Genomic DNA, 17158 nt, shown 5'->3' on the forward strand with positions numbered 1-17158 from the left:
GAGCTTCCGTTGCAACTGTAGGCTTTTATTTTCACCACTTTTATCCAGAGGCAATATAGAGAAAACACAAACAGGACTGCAGCATTCCAGGAGCTTCCGTTGCTGCTGTAGGCTTTTATTTTCCCCACTTTTATCCAGAGGCAATGTAGAGAAAACACAAACAGGACTGCGGCATTCCAGGGGCTTCCGTTACGGCTGTAGGCTTTTATTTTCACTACTTTTATCCAGAAGCAATGTAGAGAAAACACAAACAGGACTGCAGCATTGCAGGAGCTTCCGTTGCTGCTGAAGGCTTTTATTTTCACCACTTTTATCCAGAGGCAATGTAGAGAAAACACAAACAGGACTGCAGCATTCCAGGAGCTTCCGTTGCTGCTGTAGGCTTTTATTTTCACTACCTTTATCCAGAGGCAATGTAGAGAAAACACAAACAGGACTGCAGCATTTCAGGAGCTTCCGTTGCGGCTGTAGGCTTTTATTTTCACCACTTTTATCCAGAGGCAATGTTGAGAAAACACAAACAGGACTGCAGCTTTCCAGGAGCTTTGTTACGGCTGTAGGCTTTTATTTTCACCACTTTTATCCAGAGGCAATGTAGAGAAAACACAAACAGGACTGCAGCATTCCAGGAGCTTCCGTTGCGGCTGTAGGCTTTTATTTTCACCACTTTTATCCAGAGGCAATGTAGAGAAAACACAAACAGGACTGCAGCATTCCAGGAGCTTCCATTGCTGCTGTAGGCTTTTATTTTCACTACTTTTATCCAGAGGCAATGTTGAGAAAACACAAACAGGACTGCAGCTTTCCGGGAGCTTCGTTACGGCTGTAGGCTTTTATTTTCACCACTTTTATCCAGAGGCAATGTAGAGAAAACACAAACAGGACTGCAGCATTCCAGGAGCTTCCGTTGCGGCTTTAGGCTTTTATTTTCACCACTTTTATCCAGAGGCAATGTAGAGAAAACACAAACAGGACTGCAGCATTCCAGGAGCTTCCGTTGCGGCTGTAGGCTTTTATTTTCACTACTTTTATCCAGAAGCAATGTAGAGAAAACACAAACAGGACTGCGGCATTGCAGGAGCTTCCGTTGCTGCTGTAGGCTTTTATTTTCACCACTTTTATCCAGAGGCAATGTAGAGAAAACACAAACAGGACTGCAGCATTCCAGGAGCTTCCGTTGCGGCTGAAGGCTTTTATTTTCACCACTTTTATCCAGAGGCAATGTACAGAAAACACAAACAGGACTGCAGCATTCCAGGAGCTTCCGTTGCTGCTGAAGGCTTTTATTTTCACCACATTTATCCAGAGGCAATGTAGAGAAAACACAAACAGGACTGGGGCATTCCAGGAGCTTCCGTTGCGGCTGTAGGCTTTTATTTTCACCACTTTTATCCAGAGGTAATGTAGAGAAAACACAAACAGGACTGCAGCATTCCAGGAGCTTCCATTGCAGCTGTAGGCTTTTATTTTCACCACTTTTATCCAGAGGCAATATAGAGAAAACACAAACAGGACTGCAGCGTTCCAGGAGCTTCCGTTGTGGCTGTAGGCTTTTATTTTCACCACTTTTATCCAGAGGCAATGTTGAGAAAACACAAACAGGACTGCAGCTTTCCAGGAGCTTCGTTACGGCTGTAGGCTTTTATTTTCACCACTTTTATCCAGAGGCAATGTAGAGAAAACACAAACAGGACTGCAGCATTCCAGGAGCTTCCGTTGCGGCTGTAGACTTTTATTTTCACCACTTTTATCCAGAGGTAATGTAGAGAAAACACAAACAGGACTGCAGCATTCCAGGAGCTTCCGTTGCGGCTGTAGGTTTTTATTTTCACTACCTTTATCCAGAAGCAATGTAGAGAAAACACAAACAGGACTGCGGCATTGCAGGAGCTTCTGTTGCGGCTGTAGGCTTTTATTTTCACCACTTTTATCCAGAGGCAATGTTGAGAAAACACAAACAGGACTGTGGCATTGCAGGAGCTTCTGTTGCGGCTGTAGGCTTTTATTTTCACCACTTTTATTCAGAGGCAATGTTGAGAAAACACAAACAGGACTGCGGCTTTCCGGGAGCTTTGTTACGGCTGTAGGCTTTTATTTTCACCACTTTTATCCAGAGGCAATGTAGAGAAAACACAAACAGGACTGCAGCATTCCAGGAGCTTCCGTTGCGGCTGTAGGCTTTTATTTTCACCACTTTTATCCAGAGGCAATGTAGAGAAAACACAAACAGGACTGCAGCATTCCAGGAGCTTCTGTTGCGGCTGTAGGTTTTTATTTTCACTACTTTTATCCAGAAGCAATGTAGAGAAAACACAAACAGGACTGCGACATTCCAGGAGCTTCCGTTGCGGCAGTAGGTTTTTATTTTCACTACTTTTATCCAGAAGCAATGTAGAGAAAACACAAACAGGACTGCAGCATTCCAGGAGCTTCCGTTGCTGCTGTAGGCTTTTATTTTCACCACTTTTATCCAGAGGCAATGTAGAGAAAACACAAACAGGACTGCAGCATTCCAGGAGCTTCCGTTGCGGCTGTAGGCTTTTATTTTCACTACTTTTATCCAGAAGCAATGTAGAGAAAACACAAACAGGACTGCAGCATTGCAGGAGCTTCCGTTGCTGCTGTAGGCTTTTATTTTCACTACCTTTATCCAGAGGCAATGTAGAGAAAACACAAACAGGACTGCAGCATTTCAGGAGCTTCCGTTGCGGCTGTAGGCTTTTATTATCACCACTTTTATCCAGAGGCAATGTTGAGAAAACACAAACAGGAATGCAGCTTTCCAGGAGCTTCGTTACGGCTGTAGGCTTTTATTTTCACCACTTTTATCCAGAGGCAATGTAGAGAAAACACAAACAGGACTGCAGCATTCCAGGAGCTTCCGTTGCGGCTGTAGGCTTTTATTTTCACCACTTTTATCCAGAGGCAATGTAGAGAAAACACAAACAGGACTGCAGCATTCCAGGAGCATCCGTTGCTGCTGTAGGCTTTTATTTTCACTACTTTTATCCAGAGGCAATGTTGAGAAAACACAAACAGGACTGCAGCTTTCCGGGAGCTTCGTAACGGCTGTAGGCTTTTATTTTCACCACTTTTATCCAGAGGCAATGTAGAGAAAACACAAACAGGACTGCAGCATTCCAGGAGCTTCCGTTGCGGCTTTAGGCTTTTATTTTCACCACTTTTATCCAGAGGCAATGTAGAGAAAACACAAACAGGACTGCAGCATTCCAGGAGCTTCCGTTGCGGCTGTAGGCTTTTATTTTCACTACTTTTATCCAGAAGCAATGTAGAGAAAACACAAACAGGACTGCGGCATTGCAGGAGCTTCCGTTGCTGCTGTAGGCTTTTATTTTCACCACTTTTATCCAGAGGCAATGTAGAGAAAACACAAACAGGACTGCAGCATTGCAGGAGCTTCCGTTGCGGCTGTAGGCTTTTATTTTCACTACTTTTATCCAGAAGCAATGTAGAGAAAACACAAACAGGACTGCGGCATTGCAGGAGCTTCCGTTGCGGCTGTAGGCTTTTATTTTCACTACTTTTATCCAGAAGCAATGTAGAGAAAACACAAACAGGACTGCGGCATTCCAGGAGCTTCCGTTGCGGCTGTAGGCTTTTATGTTCACTACTTTTATCCAGAAGCAATGTAGAGAAAACACAAACAGGACTGCGGCATTGCAGGAGCTTCCGTTGCTGCTGAAGGCTTTTATTTTCACCACTTTTATCCAGGGGCAATGTAGAGAAAACACAAACAGGACTGCGGCATTCCAGGAGCTTCTGTTGCGGCTGTAGGTTTTTATTTTCCCTACTTTTATCCAGAAGCAATATAGAGAAAACACAAACAGGACTGCGGCATTCCAGGAGCTTCCGTTGCGGCTGTAGGCTTTTATTTTCACCACTTTTATCCAGAGGCAATGTAGAGAAAACACAAACAGTACTGCAGCATTCCAGGAGCTTCCGTTGCAACTGTAGGCTTTTATTTTCACCACTTTTATCCAGAGGCAATATAGAGAAAACACAAACAGGACTGCAGCATTCCAGGAGCTTCCGTTGCTGCAGTAGGTTTTTATTTTCACTACTTTTATCCAGAAGCAATGTAGAGAAAACACAAACAGGACTGCGGCATTGCAGGAGCTTCCGTTGCTGCTGAAGGCTTTTATTTTCACCACTTTTATCCAGGGGCAATGTAGAGAAAACACAAACAGGACTGCAGCATTCCAGGAGCTTCTGTTGCGGCTGTAGGTTTTTATTTTCCCTACTTTTATCCAGAAGCAATGTAGAGAAAACACAAACAGGACTGCGGCATTCCAGGAGCTTCCGTTGTGGCTGTAGGCTTTTATTTTCACCACTTTTATCCAGAGGCAATGTAGAGAAAACACAAACAGTACTGCAGCATTCCAGGAGCTTCCGTTGCAACTGTAGGCTTTTATTTTCACCACTTTTATCCAGAGGCAATATAGAGAAAACACAAACAGGACTGCAGCATTCCAGGAGCTTCCGTTGCGGCAGTAGGTTTTTATTTTCACTACTTTTATCCAGAAGCAATGTAGAGAAAACACAAACAGGACTGCGGCATTGCAGGTGCTTCCGTTGCTGCTGTAGGCTTTTATTTTCCCCACTTTTATCCAGAGGCAATGTAGAGAAAACACAAACAGGACTGCGGCATTCCAGGGGCTTCCGTTGCGGCTGTAGGCTTTTATTTTCACTACTTTTATCCAGAAGCAATGTAGAGAAAACACAAACAGGACTGCAGCATTGCAGGAGCTTCCGTTGCTGCTGTAGGCTTTTATTTTCACTACCTTTATCCAGAGGCAATGTAGAGAAAACACAAACAGGACTGCAGCATTTCAGGAGCTTCTGTTGCGGCTGTAGGCTTTTATTTTCACCACTTTCATCCAGAGGCAATGTTGAGAAAACACAAACAGGACTGCAGCTTTCCGGGAGCTTCGTTACGGCTGTAGGCTTTTATTTTCACCACTTTATCCAGAGGCAATGTTGAGAAAACACAAACAGGACTGCAGCTTTCCGGGAGCTTCGTTACGGCTGTAGGCTTTTATTTTCACCACTTTTATCCAGAGGCAATGTAGAGAAAACACAAACAGGACTGCAGCATTCCAGGAGCTTCCGTTGCGGCTTTAGGCTTTTATTTTCACCACTTTTATCCAGAGGCAATGTAGAGAAAACACAAACAGGACTGCGGCATTCCAGGAGCTTCCGTTGCGGCTTTAGGCTTTTATTTTCACTACTTTTATCCAGAAGCAATGTAGAGAAAACACAAACAGGACTGCGGCATTGCAGGAGCTTCGGTTGCTGCTGTATGCTTTTATTTTCACCACTGTTATCCAGAGGCAATGTAGAGAAAACACAAACAGGACTGCGGCATTGCAGGAGCTTCCGTTGCGGCTGTAGGATTTTATTTTCACCACTTTTATCCAGAGGCAATGTAGAGAAAACACAAACAGGACTGCGGCATTCCAGGAGCTTCCGTTGCGGCTGTAGGCTTTTATGTTCACTACTTTTATCCAGAAGCAATGTAGAGAAAACAGAAACAGGACTGCGGCATTGCAGGAGCTTCCGTTGCTGCTGAAGGCTTTTATTTTCACCACTTTTATCCAGAGGCAATGTAGAGAAAACACAAACAGGACTGCGGCATTCCAGGAGCTTCCGTTGCTGCTAAAGGCTTTTATTTTCACCACATTTATCCAGAGGCAATGTAGAGAAAACACAAACAGGACTGCAGCATTCCAGGAGCTTCCGTTGCGACTGTAGGCTTTTATTTTCACTACTTTTATCCAGAAGCAATGTAGAGAAAACACAAACAGGACTGCGGCATTGCAGGAGATTCCGTTGCTGCTGTAGGCTTTTATTTTCACTACTTTTATCCAGAGGCAATGTAGAGAAAACACAAACAGGACTGCAGCATTTCAGGAGCTTCCGTTGCGGCTGTAGGCTTTTATTTTCACTACTTTTATCCCGAAGCAATGTTGAGAAAACACAAACAGGACTGCAGCTTTCCAGGAGCTTCGTTAAGGCTGTAGGCTTTTATTTTCACCACTTTTATCCAGAGGCAATGTAGAGAAAACACAAACAGGACTGCAGCATTCCAGGAGCTTCCGTTGCGGCTGTAGGCTTTTATTTTCACCACTTTTATCCATAAGCAATGTAGAGAAAACACAAACAGGACTGCGGAATTGCAGGAGCTTCCGTTGCTGCTGCAGGCTTTTATTTTCACCACTTTTATCCAGAGGCAATGTAGAGAAAACACAAACAGGACTGCAGCATTCCAAGAGCTTCTGTTGCGGCTTTAGGTTTTTATTTTCACCACTTTTATCCAGAGGTAATGTAGAGAAAACACAAACAGGACTGCAGCATTCCAGGAGCTTCCGTTGCGGCTGTAGGTTTTTATTTTCACTACCTTTATCCAGAAGCAATGTAGAGAAAACACAAACAGGACTGCGGCATTGCAGGAGCTTCTGTTGCGGCTGTAGGCTTTTATTTTCACCACTTTTATCCAGAGGCAATGTTGAGAAAACACAAACAGGACTGCGGCATTGCAGGAGCTTCTGTTGCGGCTGTAGGCTTTTATTTTCACCACTTTTATCCAGAGGCAATGTTGAGAAAACACAAACAGTACTGCAGCATTCCAGGAGCTTCCGTTGCAGCTGTAGGCTTTTATTTTCACCACTTTTATCCAGAGGCAATATAGAGAAAACACAAACAGGACTGCAGCATTCCAGGAGCTTCCGTTGCTGCTGTAGGCTTTTATTTTCCCCACTTTTATCCAGAGGCAATGTAGAGAAAACACAAACAGGACTGCGGCATTCCAGGGGCTTCCGTTACGGCTGTAGGCTTTTATTTTCACTACTTTTATCCAGAAGCAATGTAGAGAAAACACAAACAGGACTGCAGCATTGCAGGAGCTTCCGTTGCTGCTGAAGGCTTTTATTTTCACCACTTTTATCCAGAGGCAATGTAGAGAAAACACAAACAGGACTGCAGCATTCCAGGAGCTTCCGTTGCTGCTGCAGGCTTTTATTTTCACCACATTTATCCACAGGCAATGTAGAGAAAACACAAACAGGACTGCAGCATTCCAGGAGCTTCCGTTGCGGCTGTAGGCTTTTATTTTCACTACTTTTATCCAGAAGCAATGTAGAGAAAACACAAACAGGACTGCAGCATTTCAGGAGCTTCCGTTGCTCCTGTAGGCTTTTATTTTCACTACCTTTATCCAGAGGCAATGTAGAGAAAACACAAACAGGACTGCAGCATTTCAGGAGCTTCCGTTGCGGCTGTAGGCTTTTATTTTCACCACTTTTATCCAGAGGCAATGTTGAGAAAACACAAACAGGACTGCAGCTTTCCAGGAGCTTTGTTACGGCTGTAGGCTTTTATTTTCACCACTTTTATCCAGAGGCAATGTAGAGAAAACACAAACAGGACTGCAGCATTCCAGGAGCTTCCGTTGCGGCTGTAGGCTTTTACTTTCACCACTTTTATCCAGAGGCAATGTAGAGAAAACACAAACAGGACTGCAGCATTCCAGGAGCTTCCATTGCTGCTGTAGGCTTTTATTTTCACTACTTTTATCCAGAGGCAATGTTGAGAAAACACAAACAGGACTGCAGCTTTCCGGGAGCTTCGTTACGGCTGTAGGCTTTTATTTTCACCACTTTTATCCAGAGGCAATGTAGAGAAAACACAAACAGGACTGCAACATTCCAGGAGCTTCCGTTGCGGCTTTAGGCTTTTATTTTCACCACTTTTATCCAGAGGCAATGTAGAGAAAACACAAACAGGACTGCAGCATTCCAGGAGCTTCCGTTGCGGCTGTAGGCTTTTATTTTCACTACTTTTATCCAGAAGCAATGTAGAGAAAACACAAACAGGACTGCGGCATTGCAGGAGCTTCCGTTGCTGCTGTAGGCTTTTATTTTCACCACTTTTATCCAGAGGCAATGTAGAGAAAACACAAACAGGACTGGGGCATTCCAGGAGCTTCCGTTGCGGCTGTAGGCTTTTATTTTCACCACTTTTATCCAGAGGTAATGTAGAGAAAACACAAACAGGACTGCAGCATTCCAGGAGCTTCCATTGCAGCTGTAGGCTTTTATTTTCACCACTTTTATCCAGAGGCAATATAGAGAAAACACAAACAGGACTTCAGCGTTCCAGGAGCTTCCGTTGTGGCTGTAGGCTTTTATTTTCACCACTTTTATCCAGAGGCAATGTTGAGAAAACACAAACAGGACTGCAGCTTTCCAGGAGCTTCGTTACGGCTGTAGGCTTTTATTTTCACCACTTTTATCCAGAGGCAATGTAGAGAAAACACAAACAGGACTGCAGCATTCCAGGAGCTTCCGTTGCGGCTGTAGACTTTTATTTTCACCACTTTTATCCAGAGGTAATGTAGAGAAAACACAAACAGGACTGCAGCATTCCAGGAGCTTCCGTTGCGGCTGTAGGTTTTTATTTTCACTACCTTTATCCAGAAGCAATGTAGAGAAAACACGAACAGGACTGCGGCATTGCAGGAGCTTCTGTTGCGGCTGTAGGCTTTTATTTTCACCACTTTTATCCAGAGGCAATGTTGAGAAAACACAAACAGGACTGTGGCATTGCAGGAGCTTCTGTTGCGGCTGTAGGCTTTTATTTTCACCACTTTTATTCAGAGGCAATGTAGAGAAAACACAAACAGGACTGCGGCATTCCAGGAGCTTTGTTACGGCTGTAGGCTTTTATTTTCACCACTTTTATCCAGAGGCAATGTAGAGAAAACACAAACAGGACTGCAGCATTCCAGGAGCTTCCGTTGCAACTGTAGGCTTTTATTTTCACCACTTTTATCCAGAGGCAATGTAGAGAAAACACAAACAGGACTGCGGCATTGCAGGAGCTTCCGTTGCTGCTGTAGGCTTTTATTTTCCCCACTTTTATCCAGAGGCAATGTAGAGAAAACACAAACAGGACTGCGGCATTCCAGGGGCTTCCGTTACGGCTGTAGGCTTTTATTTTCACTACTTTTATCCAGAAGCAATGTAGAGAAAACACAAACAGGACTGCAGCATTGCAGGAGCTTCCGTTGCTGCTGAAGGCTTTTATTTTCACCACTTTTATCCAGAGGCAATGTAGAGAAAACACAAACAGGACTGCAGCATTCCAGGAGCTTCTGTTGCGGCTGTAGGTTTTTATTTTCACTACTTTTATCCAGAAGCAATGTAGAGAAAACACAAACAGGACTGCGGCATTCCAGGAGCTTCCGTTGCGGCAGTAGGTTTTTATTTTCACTACTTTTATCCAGAAGCAATGTAGAGAAAACACAAACAGGACTGCAGCATTCCAGGAGCTTCCGTTGCTGCTGTAGGCTTTTATTTTCACCACTTTTATCCAGAGGCAATGTAGAGAAAACACAAACAGGACTGCAGCATTCCAGGAGCTTCCGTTGCGGCTGTAGGCTTTTATTTTCACTACTTTTATCCAGAAGCAATGTAGAGAAAACACAAACAGGACTGCAGCATTGCAGGAGCTTCCGTTGCTGCTGTAGGCTTTTATTTTCACTACCTTTATCCAGAGGCAATGTAGAGAAAACACAAACAGGACTGCAGCATTTCAGGAGCTTCCGTTGCGGCTGTAGGCTTTTATTATCACCACTTTTATCCAGAGGCAATGTTGAGAAAACACAAACAGGAATGCAGCTTTCCAGGAGCTTCGTTACGGCTGTAGGCTTTTATTTTCACCACTTTTATCCAGAGGCAATGTAGAGAAAACACAAACAGGACTGCAGCATTCCAGGAGCTTCCGTTGCGGCTGTAGGCTTTTATTTTCACCACTTTTATCCAGAGGCAATGTAGAGAAAACACAAACAGGACTGCAGCATTCCAGGAGCATCCGTTGCTGCTGTAGGCTTTTATTTTCACTACTTTTATCCAGAGGCAATGTTGAGAAAACACAAACAGGACTGCAGCTTTCCGGGAGCTTCGTAACGGCTGTAGGCTTTTATTTTCACCACTTTTATCCAGAGGCAATGTAGAGAAAACACAAACAGGACTTCAGCATTCCAGGAGCTTCCGTTGCGGCTTTAGGCTTTTATTTTCACCACTTTTATCCAGAGGCAATGTAGAGAAAACACAAACAGGACTGCAGCATTCCAGGAGCTTCCGTTGCGGCTGTAGGCTTTTATTTTCACTACTTTTATCCAGAAGCAATGTAGAGAAAACACAAACAGGACTGCGGCATTGCAGGAGCTTCCGTTGCTGCTGTAGGCTTTTATTTTCACCACTTTTATCCAGAGGCAATGTAGAGAAAACACAAACAGGACTGCAGCATTGCAGGAGCTTCAGTTGCGGCTGTAGGCTTTTATTTTCACTACTTTTATCCAGAAGCAATGTAGAGAAAACACAAACAGGACTGCGGCATTGCAGGAGCTTCCGTTGCGGCTGTAGGCTTTTATTTTCACTACTTTTATCCAGAAGCAATGTAGAGAAAACACAAACAGGACTGCGGCATTCCAGGAGCTTCCGTTGCGGCTGTAGGCTTTTATGTTCACTACTTTTATCCAGAAGCAATGTAGAGAAAACACAAACAGGACTGCGGCATTGCAGGAGCTTCCGTTGCTGCTGAAGGCTTTTATTTTCACCACTTTTATCCAGGGGCAATGTAGAGAAAACACAAACAGGACTGCGGCATTCCAGGAGCTTCTGTTGCGGCTGTAGGTTTTTATTTTCCCTACTTTTATCCAGAAGCAATATAGAGAAAACACAAACAGGACTGCGGCATTCCAGGAGCTTCCGTTGCGGCTGTAGGCTTTTATTTTCACCACTTTTATCCAGAGGCAATGTAGAGAAAACACAAACAGTACTGCAGCATTCCAGGAGCTTCCGTTGCAACTGTAGGCTTTTATTTTCACCACTTTTATCCAGAGGCAATATAGAGAAAACACAAACAGGACTGCAGCATTCCAGGAGCTTCCGTTGCGGCAGTAGGTTTTTATTTTCACTACTTTTATCCAGAAGCAATGTAGAGAAAACACAAACAGGACTGCGGCATTGCAGGAGCTTCCGTTGCTGCTGAAGGCTTTTATTTTCACCACTTTTATCCAGGGGCAATGTAGAGAAAACACAAACAGGACTGCAGCATTCCAGGAGCTTCTGTTGCGGCTGTAGGTTTTTATTTTCCCTACTTTTATCCAGAAGCAATGTAGAGAAAACACAAACAGGACTGCGGCATTCCAGGAGCTTCCGTTGCGGCTGTAGGCTTTTATTTTCACCACTTTTATCCAGAGGCAATGTAGAGAAAACACAAACAGTACTGCAGCATTCCAGGAGCTTCCGTTGCAACTGTAGGCTTTTATTTTCACCACTTTTATCCAGAGGCAATATAGAGAAAACACAAACAGGACTGCAGCATTCCAGGAGCTTCCGTTGCGGCAGTAGGTTTTTATTTTCACTACTTTTATCCAGAAGCAATGTAGAGAAAACACAAACAGGACTGCGGCATTGCAGGTGCTTCCGTTGCTGCTGTAGGCTTTTATTTTCCCCACTTTTATCCAGAGGCAATGTAGAGAAAACACAAACAGGACTGCGGCATTCCAGGGGCTTCCGTTGCGGCTGTAGGCTTTTATTTTCACTACTTTTATCCAGAAGCAATGTAGAGAAAACACAAACAGGACTGCAGCATTGCAGGAGCTTCCGTTGCTGCTGTAGGCTTTTATTTTCACTACCTTTATCCAGAGGCAATGTAGAGAAAACACAAACAGGACTGCAGCATTTCAGGAGCTTCTGTTGCGGCTGTAGGCTTTTATTTTCACCACTTTCATCCAGAGGCAATGTTGAGAAAACACAAACAGGACTGCAGCTTTCCGGGAGCTTCGTTACGGCTGTAGGCTTTTATTTTCACCACTTTATCCAGAGGCAATGTTGAGAAAACACAAACAGGACTGCAGCTTTCCGGGAGCTTCGTTACGGCTGTAGGCTTTTATTTTCACCACTTTCATCCAGAGGCAATGTAGAGAAAACACAAACAGGACTGCAGCATTCCAGGAGCTTCCGTTGCGGCTTTAGGCTTTTATTTTCACCACTTTTATCCAGAGGCAATGTAGAGAAAACACAAACAGGACTGCGGCATTCCAGGAGCTTCCGTTGCGGCTTTAGGCTTTTATTTTCACTACTTTTATCCAGAAGCAATGTAGAGAAAACACAAACAGGACTGCGGCATTGCAGGAGCTTCGGTTGCTGCTGTATGCTTTTATTTTCACCACTGTTATCCAGAGGCAATGTAGAGAAAACACAAACAGGACTGCGGCATTGCAGGAGCTTCCGTTGCGGCTGTAGGATTTTATTTTCACCACTTTTATCCAGAGGCAATGTAGAGAAAACACAAACAGGACTGCGGCATTCCAGGAGCTTCCGTTGCGGCTGTAGGCTTTTATGTTCACTACTTTTATCCAGAAGCAATGTAGAGAAAACAGAAACAGGACTGCGGCATTGCAGGAGCTTCCGTTGCTGCTGAAGGCTTTTATTTTCACCACTTTTATCCAGAGGCAATGTAGAGAAAACACAAACAGGACTGCGGCATTCCAGGAGCTTCCGTTGCTGCTAAAGGCTTTTATTTTCACCACATTTATCCAGAGGCAATGTAGAGAAAACACAAACAGGACTGCAGCATTCCAGGAGCTTCCGTTGCGACTGTAGGCTTTTATTTTCACTACTTTTATCCAGAAGCAATGTAGAGAAAACACAAACAGGACTGCGGCATTGCAGGAGATTCCGTTGCTGCTGTAGGCTTTTATTTTCACTACTTTTATCCAGAGGCAATGTAGAGAAAACACAAACAGGACTGCAGCATTTCAGGAGCTTCCGTTGCGGCTGTAGGCTTTTATTTTCACTACTTTTATCCCGAAGCAATGTTGAGAAAACACAAACAGGACTGCAGCTTTCCAGGAGCTTCGTTAAGGCTGTAGGCTTTTATTTTCACCACTTTTATCCAGAGGCAATGTAGAGAAAACACAAACAGGACTGCAGCATTCCAGGAGCTTCCGTTGCGGCTGTAGGCTTTTATTTTCACCACTTTTATCCATAAGCAATGTAGAGAAAACACAAACAGGACTGCAGCATTGCAGGAGCTTCCGTTGCGTCTGTAGGCTTTTATTTTCACCACTTTTATCCAGTGGCAATGTAGAGAAAACACAAACAGTACTGCGGCATTCCAGGAGCTTCCGTTGCAGCTGTAGGCTTTTATTTTCACTACTTTTATCCAGAAGCAATGTAGAGAAAACACAAACAGGACTGCGGAATTGCAGGAGCTTCCGTTGCTGCTGTAGGCTTTTATTTTCACCACTTTTATCCAGAGGCAATGTAGAGAAAACACAAACAGGACTGCAGCATTCCAGGAGCTTCTGTTGCGGCTTTAGGTTTTTATTTTCACCACTTTTATCCAAAGGTAATGTAGAGAAAACACAAACAGGACTGCAGCATTCCAGGAGCTTCCGTTGCGGCTGTAGGTTTTTATTTTCACTACCTTTATCCAGAAGCAATGTAGAGAAAACACAAACAGGACTGCGGCATTGCAGGAGCTTCTGTTGCGGCTGTAGGCTTTTATTTTCACCACTTTTATCCAGAGGCAATGTTGAGAAAACACAAACAGGACTGCGGCATTGCAGGAGCTTCTGTTGCGGCTGTAGGCTTTTATTTTCACCACTTTTATCCAGAGGCAATGTTGAGAAAACACAAACAGTACTGCAGCATTCCAGGAGCTTCCGTTGCAGCTGTAGGCTTTTATTTTCACCACTTTTATCCAGAGGCAATATAGAGAAAACACAAACAGGACTGCAGCATTCCAGGAGCTTCCGTTGCTGCTGTAGGCTTTTATTTTCCCCACTTTTATCCAGAGGCAATGTAGAGAAAACACAAACAGGACTGCGGCATTCCAGGGGCTTCCGTTACGGCTGTAGGCTTTTATTTTCACTACTTTTATCCAGAAGCAATGTAGAGAAAACACAAACAGGACTGCAGCATTGCAGGAGCTTCCGTTGCTGCTGAAGGCTTTTATTTTCACCACTTTTATCCAGAGGCAATGTAGAGAAAACACAAACAGGACTGCAGCATTCCAGGAGCTTCCGTTGCTGCTGCAGGCTTTTATTTTCACCACATTTATCCACAGGCAATGTAGAGAAAACACAAACAGGACTGCAGCATTCCAGGAGCTTCCGTTGCGGCTGTAGGCTTTTATTTTCACTACTTTTATCCAGAAGCAATGTAGAGAAAACACAAACAGGACTGCAGCATTTCAGGAGCTTCCGTTGCTCCTGTAGGCTTTTATTTTCACTACCTTTATCCAGAGGCAATGTAGAGAAAACACAAACAGGACTGCAGCATTTCAGGAGCTTCCGTTGCGGCTGTAGGCTTTTATTTTCACCACTTTTATCCAGAGGCAATGTTGAGAAAACACAAACAGGACTGCAGCTTTCCAGGAGCTTTGTTACGGCTGTAGGCTTTTATTTTCACCACTTTTATCCAGAGGCAATGTAGAGAAAACACAAACAGGACTGCAGCATTCCAGGAGCTTCCGTTGCGGCTGTAGGCTTTTACTTTCACCACTTTTATCCAGAGGCAATGTAGAGAAAACACAAACAGGACTGCAGCATTCCAGGAGCTTCCATTGCTGCTGTAGGCTTTTATTTTCACTACTTTTATCCAGAGGCAATGTTGAGAAAACACAAACAGGACTGCAGCTTTCCGGGAGCTTCGTTACGGCTGTAGGCTTTTATTTTCACCACTTTTATCCAGAGGCAATGTAGAGAAAACACAAACAGGACTGCAACATTCCAGGAGCTTCCGTTGCGGCTTTAGGCTTTTATTTTCACCACTTTTATCCAGAGGCAATGTAGAGAAAACACAAACAGGACTGCAGCATTCCAGGAGCTTCCGTTGCGGCTGTAGGCTTTTATTTTCACTACTTTTATCCAGAAGCAATGTAGAGAAAACACAAACAGGACTGCGGCATTGCAGGAGCTTCCGTTGCTGCTGTAGGCTTTTATTTTCACCACTTTTATCCAGAGGCAATGTAGAGAAAACACAAACAGGACTGGGGCATTCCAGGAGCTTCCGTTGCGGCTGTAGGCTTTTATTTTCACCACTTTTATCCAGAGGTAATGTAGAGAAAACACAAACAGGACTGCAGCATTCCAGGAGCTTCCATTGCAGCTGTAGGCTTTTATTTTCACCACTTTTATCCAGAGGCAATATAGAGAAAACACAAACAGGACTGCAGCGTTCCAGGAGCTTCCGTTGTGGCTGTAGGCTTTTATTTTCACCACTTTTATCCAGAGGCAATGTTGAGAAAACACAAACAGGACTGCAGCTTTCCAGGAGCTTCGTTACGGCTGTAGGCTTTTATTTTCACCACTTTTATCCAGAGGCAATGTAGAGAAAACACAAACAGGACTGCAGCATTCCAGGAGCTTCCGTTGCGGCTGTAGACTTTTATTTTCACCACTTTTATCCAGAGGTAATGTAGAGAAAACACAAACAGGACTGCAGCATTCCAGGAGCTTCCGTTGCGGCTGTAGGTTTTTATTTTCACTACCTTTATCCAGAAGCAATGTAGAGAAAACACGAACAGGACTGCGGCATTGCAGGAGCTTCTGTTGCGGCTGTAGGCTTTTATTTTCACCACTTTTATCCAGAGGCAATGTTGAGAAAACACAAACAGGACTGTGGCATTGCAGGAGCTTCTGTTGCGGCTGTAGGCTTTTATTTTCACCACTTTTATTCAGAGGCAATGTAGAGAAAACACAAACAGGACTGCGGCATTCCAGGAGCTTTGTTACGGCTGTAGGCTTTTATTTTCACCACTTTTATCCAGAGGCAATGTAGAGAAAACACAAACAGGACTGCAGCATTCCAGGAGCTTCCGTTGCAACTGTAGGCTTTTATTTTCACCACTTTTATCCAGAGGCAATGTAGAGAAAACACAAACAGGACTGCGGCATTGCAGGAGCTTCCGTTGCTGCTGTAGGCTTTTATTTTCCCCACTTTTATCCAGAGGCAATGTAGAGAAAACACAAACAGGACTGCGGCATTCCAGGGGCTTCCGTTACGGCTGTAGGCTTTTATTTTCACTACTTTTATCCAGAAGCAATGTAGAGAAAACACAAACAGGACTGCAGCATTGCAGGAGCTTCCGTTGCTGCTGAAGGCTTTTATTTTCACCACTTTTATCCAGAGGCAATGTAGAGAAAACACAAACAGGACTGCAGCATTCCAGGAGCTTCCGTTGCTGCTGCAGGCTTTTATTTTTACCACATTTATCCAGAGGCAATGTAGAGAAAACACAAACAGGACTGCAGCATTCCAGGAGCTTCCGTTGCGGCTGTAGGCTTTTATTTTCACTACTTTTATCCAGAAGCAATGTAGAGAAAACACAAACAGGACTGCAGCATTGCAGGAGCTTCCGTTGCTGCTGTAGGCTTTTATTTTCACTACCTTTATCCAGAGGCAATGTAGAGAAAACACAAACAGGACTGCAGCATTTCAGGAGCTTCCGTTGCGGCTGTAGGCTTTTATTTTCACCACTTTTATCCAGAGGCAATGTTGAGAAAACACAAACAGGACTGCAGCTTTCCAGGAGCTTCGTTACGGCTGTAGGCTTTTATTTTCACCACTTTTATCCAGAGGCAATGTAGAGAAAACACAAACAGGACTGCAGCATTCCAGGAGCTTCCGTTGCGGCTGTAGGCTTTTATTTTCACCACTTTTATCCAGAGGCAATGTAGAGAAAACACAAACAGGACTGCAGCATTCCAGGAGCATCCGTTGCTGCTGTAGGCTTTTATTTTCACTACTTTTATCCAGAGGCAATGTTGAGAAAACACAAACAGGACTGCAGCTTTCCGGGAGCTTCGTAACGGCTGTAGGCTTTTATTTTCACCACTTTTATCCAGAGGCAATGTAGAGAAAACACAAACAGGACTGCAGCATTCCAGGAGCTTCCGTTGCGGCTTTAGGCTTTTATTTTCACCACTTTTATCCAGAGGCAATGTAGAGAAAACACAAACAGGACTGCAGCATTCCAGGAGCTTCCGTTGCGGCTGTAGGCTTTTATTTTCACTACTTTTATCCAGAAGCAATGTAGAGAAAACACAAACAGGACTGCGGCA

This window comes from Ambystoma mexicanum, chromosome 3p (assembly GCF_040938575.1).
Source record: "Ambystoma mexicanum isolate Mex_15411 chromosome 3p, UKY_AmexF1_1, whole genome shotgun sequence".
In the NCBI taxonomy this organism is placed as follows: domain Eukaryota; kingdom Metazoa; phylum Chordata; class Amphibia; order Caudata; family Ambystomatidae; genus Ambystoma; species Ambystoma mexicanum.